Source organism: Oncorhynchus tshawytscha, linkage group LG08 (genome assembly GCF_018296145.1).
Source record: "Oncorhynchus tshawytscha isolate Ot180627B linkage group LG08, Otsh_v2.0, whole genome shotgun sequence".
NCBI lineage: Eukaryota > Metazoa > Chordata > Actinopteri > Salmoniformes > Salmonidae > Oncorhynchus > Oncorhynchus tshawytscha.
The window spans coordinates 4,618,504-4,626,003 of NC_056436.1; the positions used below are offsets into that span (position 1 = coordinate 4,618,504).

The following is a 7,500-nucleotide window of genomic DNA, read 5'->3' on the forward strand; positions in this document are numbered from 1 at the left end:
CACAGGGGATGAGGAGAGAGGAGGTGGGGGGTGGGGGGTGTAGAGAGTTTGGGAAGGAGTTTGCAGAGAGAGGAGAGAGAGAGGAAGAGAGAGAGAGGGGGAGAGAGAGGGGAGTAAAGATAGATGGGGAAGGAAAGAGGGATGGGGGAAGGAGAGTGAGAGAGGGGGAAGGAGAGCAGGGGGAGGGAGGGAGGGGAGAAAGTGAAAGGGGGATAAAGAGAGATGGGGAAGGAGAGGGAGAGAGAGAGAGAGAGGGGGTGTTGAGGGAGGAGAGAGGGGAGAGGGAAGGTAAGATGAGGTCACACAGAAAGCAGTGCTGCAGCAGTAGCAGTAGTGGAGCTTGGCTAAAAGAGGGAGGGAGGGAGGGAGGGAGGGAGGGAGGGAGGGAGGGGGGAGGGAGGGAGGGAGGGAGGGAGGGAGGGAGGCAGGGAGGGAGGCGGGGGAATGGAGGGAAGGAATAAAGAACTGTGATGGGAGGGAGCGAGAGCTTGAGGGAGAGCTTGAGGGAGAGCTTGAGGGATTGTGAGGGAAGGTGAATGGAAAGGGGGAGAGAGAGAGATTTGGGGACATCTGCTCAGAGCAGCCATGACAATCAGAGATCACAGGAGCAGACAGAAAATGTCCCCTTCACTGAATGCACCACAGCCAGCCTGGTTCAGGGATGGCTTGAAAGGTTCCAGGCTCACAGCAACAGCAGCCATTGTTTTGGCACAGAGAGAGTCAGTCAGTTACAACAGTAGCTGTCAGTGAGCCTTGTCTTGGTCTGTTGCTAAGTGTTAGATCTCTAAGTATAGAAAACACAAGCAGACAGATGGTTGTAGGGACATGCTCCCTCGCTGGACATATTTTGCTCTAGACTGGTTTCAACTCGTCTAGCCTCACCATCATCATCAATATCATCATCCTCTCCATCTGTTGTCATTGAGTAGTGATTTGCACTAACCGATATGCTTGATCATTTATATGAATGAGAAAACACAGCAATAAACATATTAGTTTAAGTGTTGACATGGAGTCATTTATCAGACGCTCTTATCCAGAGACACTTACAGTAGGTTGTGAGTGCAGACATTTTCCTACTGTTCCCCCATGGGAATTGAACCGACAACCCTGGTGTTGCATGTGCTATGCTCTACCAACGCTTTTACAGCAATAAACATATTAGTTTAGGAGTTATAGCCTTTGCAGAAGAATGATTGAGTGAGATCTGTCTGAAGTGTCCAGTCCAGACTAAGTCTGTGTTGCTCTAGACCTGGAGGTACAGTAAATCATATAGGAGATCTACTCAGAGAGGCTGTGCATTCTGTCCTTCACTTAACCTTCGCTTCGCCCACATCCCTCATCTATAACTCAGTCAGCCCCCTTGTCCCCACGGACAGACTCCAGCTTCCCGCAGGCATCCCTCATCTATAACTCAGTCAGCCCCCTTGTCCCTACGGACAGACTCCAGCTTCCCGCAGGCATCCCTCATCTATAACTCAGTCAGCCCCCTTGTCCATACGGACAGACTCCAGCTTCCCGCAGGCATCCCTCATCTATAACTCAGTCAGCCCCCTTGTCCCCACGGACAGACTCCAGCTTCCCTCCAGCTTCCCGCAGGCATCCCTCATCTATAACTCAGTCAGCCCCCTTGTCCCCACGGACAGACTCCAGCTTCCCGCAGGCATCCCTCATCTATAACTCAGTCCAGCCCCTCAGCCCCCTTGTCCCGGACAGACTCCAGCAGGCATGTCCCTCAGCCCCCTTGTCCCCACCCCCTTGTCCCTACGGACAGACTCCAGCTTCCAGCAGGCACACACACACACACACACACACGCACACACACACCCTGGTGTATGTTTAATTCATCAAACCACCAGTCAGAGTTAAATCAACTGGGGATTGGGGGATGAGGAGAGGAGAGTGATGGGGTTGAAATACCACTGCAGAGGGGGGTGATAATGATGTGTGTCCATGTCTCTCCATTAGGGGTGATACTGATGTGTCCATGTCTGTCCATTAGGGGTGATAATGATGTGTCCATGTCTGTCCATTATTAGGGGTGATACTGATGATAATGATGTGTCCATGTCTGTCCATTAGGGGGTGATAATGATGTGTCCATGTCTCTCCATTAGGGGGTGATAATGATGTGTCCATGTCTGTCCATTAGGGGGTGATAATGATGTGTCCATGTCTGTCCATTAGGGAGTGATAATGATGTGTCCATGTCTGTCTATTAGGGGGTGATAATGATGTGTCCATGTCTGTCCATTAGGGAGTGATAATGATAATGGGAGTGAAGAAATGAACTGCATTGATCCACTGTTGCCTTTGAAGTTGCCTTTGAACTCAATCAAATTCAATCAAATGTATTTATAAAGCCCTTTTTACATCAGCCAATGTCACAAAGTGCTGTACAGAAACCCAGCCTAAAACCTAGGCAGGAACCTAGGAAGAAACCTAGAGAGGAACCAGGCTTGGAGGAGTGGCCAGTCCTCTTCTGGATGTGCCGGGTGGAGATTATAACAGAATATGGACAAGAACATGGACAACTCTGTTGGAGCTGTCATCTGTCTGTCTACATAATATGGAGCTGTCATCTGTCTGTCTACATAATATGGAGCTGTCCGTCTGTCTGTCTACATAATATGGAGCTGTCATCTGTCTGTCTACATAATATGGAGCTGTCCTTCTCTGTCTACATAATATGGAGCTGTCCTTCTCTGTCTACATAATATGGAGCTGTCCTTCTGTCTGTCTACATAATATGGAGCTGTCATCTGTCTGTCTACATAATATGGAGCTGTCCTTCTGTCTGTCTACATAATATGGAGCTGTCCGTCTGTCTGTCTACATAATATGGAGCTGTCATCTGTCTGTCTACATAATATGGAGCTGTCCTTCTGTCTGTCTACATAATATGGAGCTGTCCTTCTGTCTGTCTACATAATATGGAGCTGTCATCTGTCTGTCTACATAATATGGAGCTGTCCTTCTGTCTGTCTACATAATATGGAGCTGTCCTTCTCTGTCTACATAATATGGAGCTGTCTTCTGTCTGTCTACATAATATGGAGCTGTCCGTCTGTCTGTCTACATAATATGGAGCTGTCGGTCTGTCTCTACTATGGAGCTGTCTGCCTGTCTGTCTCTACTACGCAGCTGTCATCTGTCTCTCCCTACTACGGAGCTGTCTGCCTGTCTGTCTCTACTATGAAGCTGTCATCTGTCTCTCCCTACTACGGAGCTGTCTGCCTGTCTGTCTCTACTATGGAGCTGTCCGTCTGTCTGTACCTACAATGGAGATGTCTGTCTGTCTCTACTATGGAGTTGTCTGTTTGTCTCTACTATGGAGCTGTCTGTTTGTCTCTACTATGGAGCTGTCTGTTTGTCTCTACTATGGAGCTGTCTGTCTGTCTGTCTGTCTGTCTGTCTGTCTGTCTGTCTGTCTGTCTGTCTGTCTGTCTGTCTGTCTGTCTGTCTGTCTGTCTGTCTGTCTGTCTGTCTGTCTGTCTGTCTGTCTGTCTGTCCGTCCGTCCGTCTGTCCGTCCGTCCGTCCGTCCGTCCGTCCGTCCGTCCGTCCGTCCGTCTACATAATGTGGAGCTGTCTGTCTATCTACTATGGACTACAAAAATAGAGTACTGTAAGCTACATAGAAGCTCCATTGGGCATGAGCTGATTGATGTTCTACTACCATGGCCATTGGCCAATATGGTCAACACTGTAGCTAACACATTTAAGGTGGTCAAGTCAACAGCTGGACATACTGTAGTTACAGCTACACATCTATAGGAGACCTACACCAGTAGATCCCTACAGTAGACCTATACCAGTAGATCTCTACAGTAGACCTATACCAGTAGATCCCTACAGTAGACCTACACCAGTAGATCCCTGCAGTAGACCTACACCAGTAGATCCCTACAGTAGACCTACACCAGTAGATCCCTACAGTAGACCTACACCAGTAGATCCCTACAGTAGTTACACTCATCTACAGTAGACCTACACCAGTAGATCCCTACAGTAGACCTACACCAGTAGATCCCTGCAGTAGACCTACACCAGTAGATCCCTGCAGTAGACCTACACCAGTAGATCCCTGCAGTAGTTACATTCATCTACAGGAGACCTACACCAGTAGATCCCTACAGTAGACCTACACCAGTAGATCCCTACAGTAGCTACATTCATCTACAGGAGACCTACAGGAGACCTACACCAGTAGATCCCTACAGTAGCTACATTCATCTACAGGAGACCTACACCAGTAGATCCCTACAGTAGCTACATTCATCTACAGGAGACCTACACCAGTAGATCCCTACAGTAGCTACATTCATCTACAGGAGACCTACACCAGTAGATCCCTACAGTAGGTACATTCATCTACAGGAGACCTACACCAGTAGATCCCTACAGTAGCTACATTCATCTACAGGAGACCTACACCAGTAGATCCCTACAGTAGGTACATTCATCTACAGGAGACCTACACCAGTAGATCCCTACAGTAGCTACATTCATCTACAGGATACCTACCTACACCAGTAGATCCCTTAGAGATCAGATCTACTGTTTGTAATGAGTCTACTGGGGCTGACTCAGTCATTGGAACACGCGAGATTCGGGAGCGCACGCACGCACACACACTGCAGCAACCTAGCCAAATGTGCCCAGCCCATCCTACTCAGCCTCATCCCTAGTTTATTCTCTCCTCAACAACCTACACATCCCCCCCCACATTCCCCCTACACTCCCCACACACCTCACCCACTCCCCACACTCCCCCTCCCACACACACCTCCCCCACACCCACCACACACCACACACACTCACCAAACCACACTCCACCCACTCCCCACACACCTCCCACACACTGCCCACACACCCCACACACTCCCCACACACTCCCCACACTCCACAGACTCCTGTCTCTTCTCCTTATCCCACTCCTTGTCTTATAAATCAACAGCCTTCTATCCTCTCCTCCCCTTCTGCCCTTTCTCCCAATCCTCCCTCTATCGTCAGGATAGTGCCTGGTGGGACATATCTGAGTGGTGATGGATTGAAACGTAATCGTTCTGACAGGCAGCTCACAGGCCACTTGTAAAGGCACTGTATAAGCACGCAAGCGACCCACTGCCCACACACGGACACACACACACACAGGCAAGCATGCACGCTTACATGCATGCACACACACACACACACACACACATGATGTGCACACACACAACAAACAACAACAACAAACACTCACCCACAAGTGATCTTACACACACACACACACACACACACACACACACACACACACACACACACACACACACACACACACACATCCAGCCTTCGCATTATGGTATATAAAAGACCAGCAGGTACATACACTGTACTAGCAGGTACATACACTGTACTAGCAGGTACATACACTGTACTAGCAGGTACATACACTGTACTAGCAGGTACATACACTGTACTAGCAGGTACATACACTGTACTAACAGGTACATACACTGTACTAGCAGGTACACTGTACTAGCAGGTACATACACTGTACAGGGCCTGGAGGCAGCTCTACTTCAGAGAGTAGCCAGGTGTGAGAGGCCTGGTGTGAGTGGCCAGTAGTGAGATGCCAGGTGTAGGAGGCCAGGTGTGAGAGGCCAGGTGTGAGTGGCCAGGTGTGAGTGGCCAGGTGTAAGTGGCCAGGTGTGAGTGGCCAGGTGTGAGAGGCCAGGTGTGAGTGGCCAGGTGTGAGAGGCCAGGTGTGAGAGGCCAGGTGTGAGTGGCCAGGTGTGAGTGGCCAGGTGTGAGTGGCCAGGTGTGAGAGGCCAGGTGTTAGAGGCCAGGAGTGAGTGGCCAGGTGTGAGAGGCCAGGTGTCAGATGCCAGGTGTGAGTGGCCAGGTGTAAGAGGCCAGGTGTGAGAGGCCAGGTGTGAGAGGCCAGGTGTGAGTGGCCAGGTGTGAAAGGCCAGGTGTGAGAGGCCAGGTGTGAGTGGCCAGGTGTGAGTGGCCAGGTGTAGGAGGCCAGGTGTAGGAGGCCAGGTGTGAGTGGCCAGGTGTGAGTGGCCAGGTGTGAGTGGCCAGGTGTGAGATGTACAGACAGTCCAATAACAGCCTCAATATGTCCTACTTCAAACGCAACATTTACAGTGAGTCATATGGTCTGCAACAAAATATTCAGTACAGAAATAATGTATAGCACCTGGTATTCCACATGATGTCATCCCCTACTCATCGACCGTATAACACGCTGTATCATTAGATCACACACTATGTTGGTGGAAGTCCTGGCACAGAACACATATTCATTGTATTTCAATGGACCGTTGGCATCACAAAATATATTTCCATGAACGGACAATAAAGTTTGGTATCCATACAGGCCATTTCTGCAACATGCTTCATGTTGTCTGTTGGATAAGTCCATGTTTTAAAACACAGAAGCACTGGGACATGAACATAACAATGGTCCTCTATCCCAGCTATTAGTTAGTAATGAACCACCAACACAGAGCCCTGCTGCCAAGCTGTGACCTTCCTCCAAGGGCATGGGGTTGGCACCATGCCCCCCGCCTGGTTGAGAACACCCTGCTGGCATAGGGAGAGGGACACAGAGGGGCACTTCCCTGTTAGCAGAGCATGGGTGAGATAGAGAGGGAGGGAGGGAAAGGAACACAGGGATTTGTTTGTATCCCAAAATGGGTGCGGGGGGGACACAGACGTCCCCCTCTGCGTCCCCCCAACCCTCTACTGCGTTCGCGTGTCAGTGTCTGTTTGTTCCCAGGAAAGAGAGGTTGCCTCAGAGCATACCAGAGAGATAGAGAGAGAGAAAATTCGAAAACAAATCCAATTTTGAAAAACTCCCATATCTACTGGGTGAAATTCCACAGTGTGCCATCACAGCAGCAAGATTTGTGACCTGTTGCCACGAGAAAAGGGCAACCAGTGAAGAACACACACCATTGTAAATACAACCCATATCTATGCTTATTTATTTTCCCTTGTGTCCTTTACCATTTGTACATTGTTAAAACACTGTATATATATATATAATATGATATTTGTAGTCTTTATTGTTTTAAACTTCTGTATGTGTAATGTTTACTGTTCATTTTTATTGTTTATTTCACTTTATATATTCACTTTATATATGATCTACCTCACTTGCTTTGGCAATGTTAACACATGTTTCCCATGCCAATAAAGCCCTTGAATTGAATTGAATTGAATTGAGAGAGAGAGAGAGAGAGAGAGAGAGAGAGAGAGAGAGAGAGGGAGGGAGAGAGAGAGAGAGATGAGAGGGGACTGTGGATGTGACAGATGTCCTACCCTGGTGGCTCTGCATGTACCGCTGGGGAGGGTGTGTGGTGAATGTGGGGAAGGAGGGAGTGTGTCTGTGTGGGTGTGTGTATCGGAAGAATGCAGTCACAAAAGGACACACTCACAGACACACTCATAGACACAGACACACTCACAGACACAGACACACACAGACTAGTGCTGAGCGATTAGTG

General features: G+C 49.0%; 1 protein-coding gene across 1 annotated transcript in view; it reads right to left on the reverse strand.

Annotated features, from left to right (window-relative positions):
* Nucleotides 1-7,500, reverse strand: part of LOC112242292 (microtubule-associated protein 2) — a 59,820-nt gene that overhangs the window by 49,579 nt on the left and 2,741 nt on the right.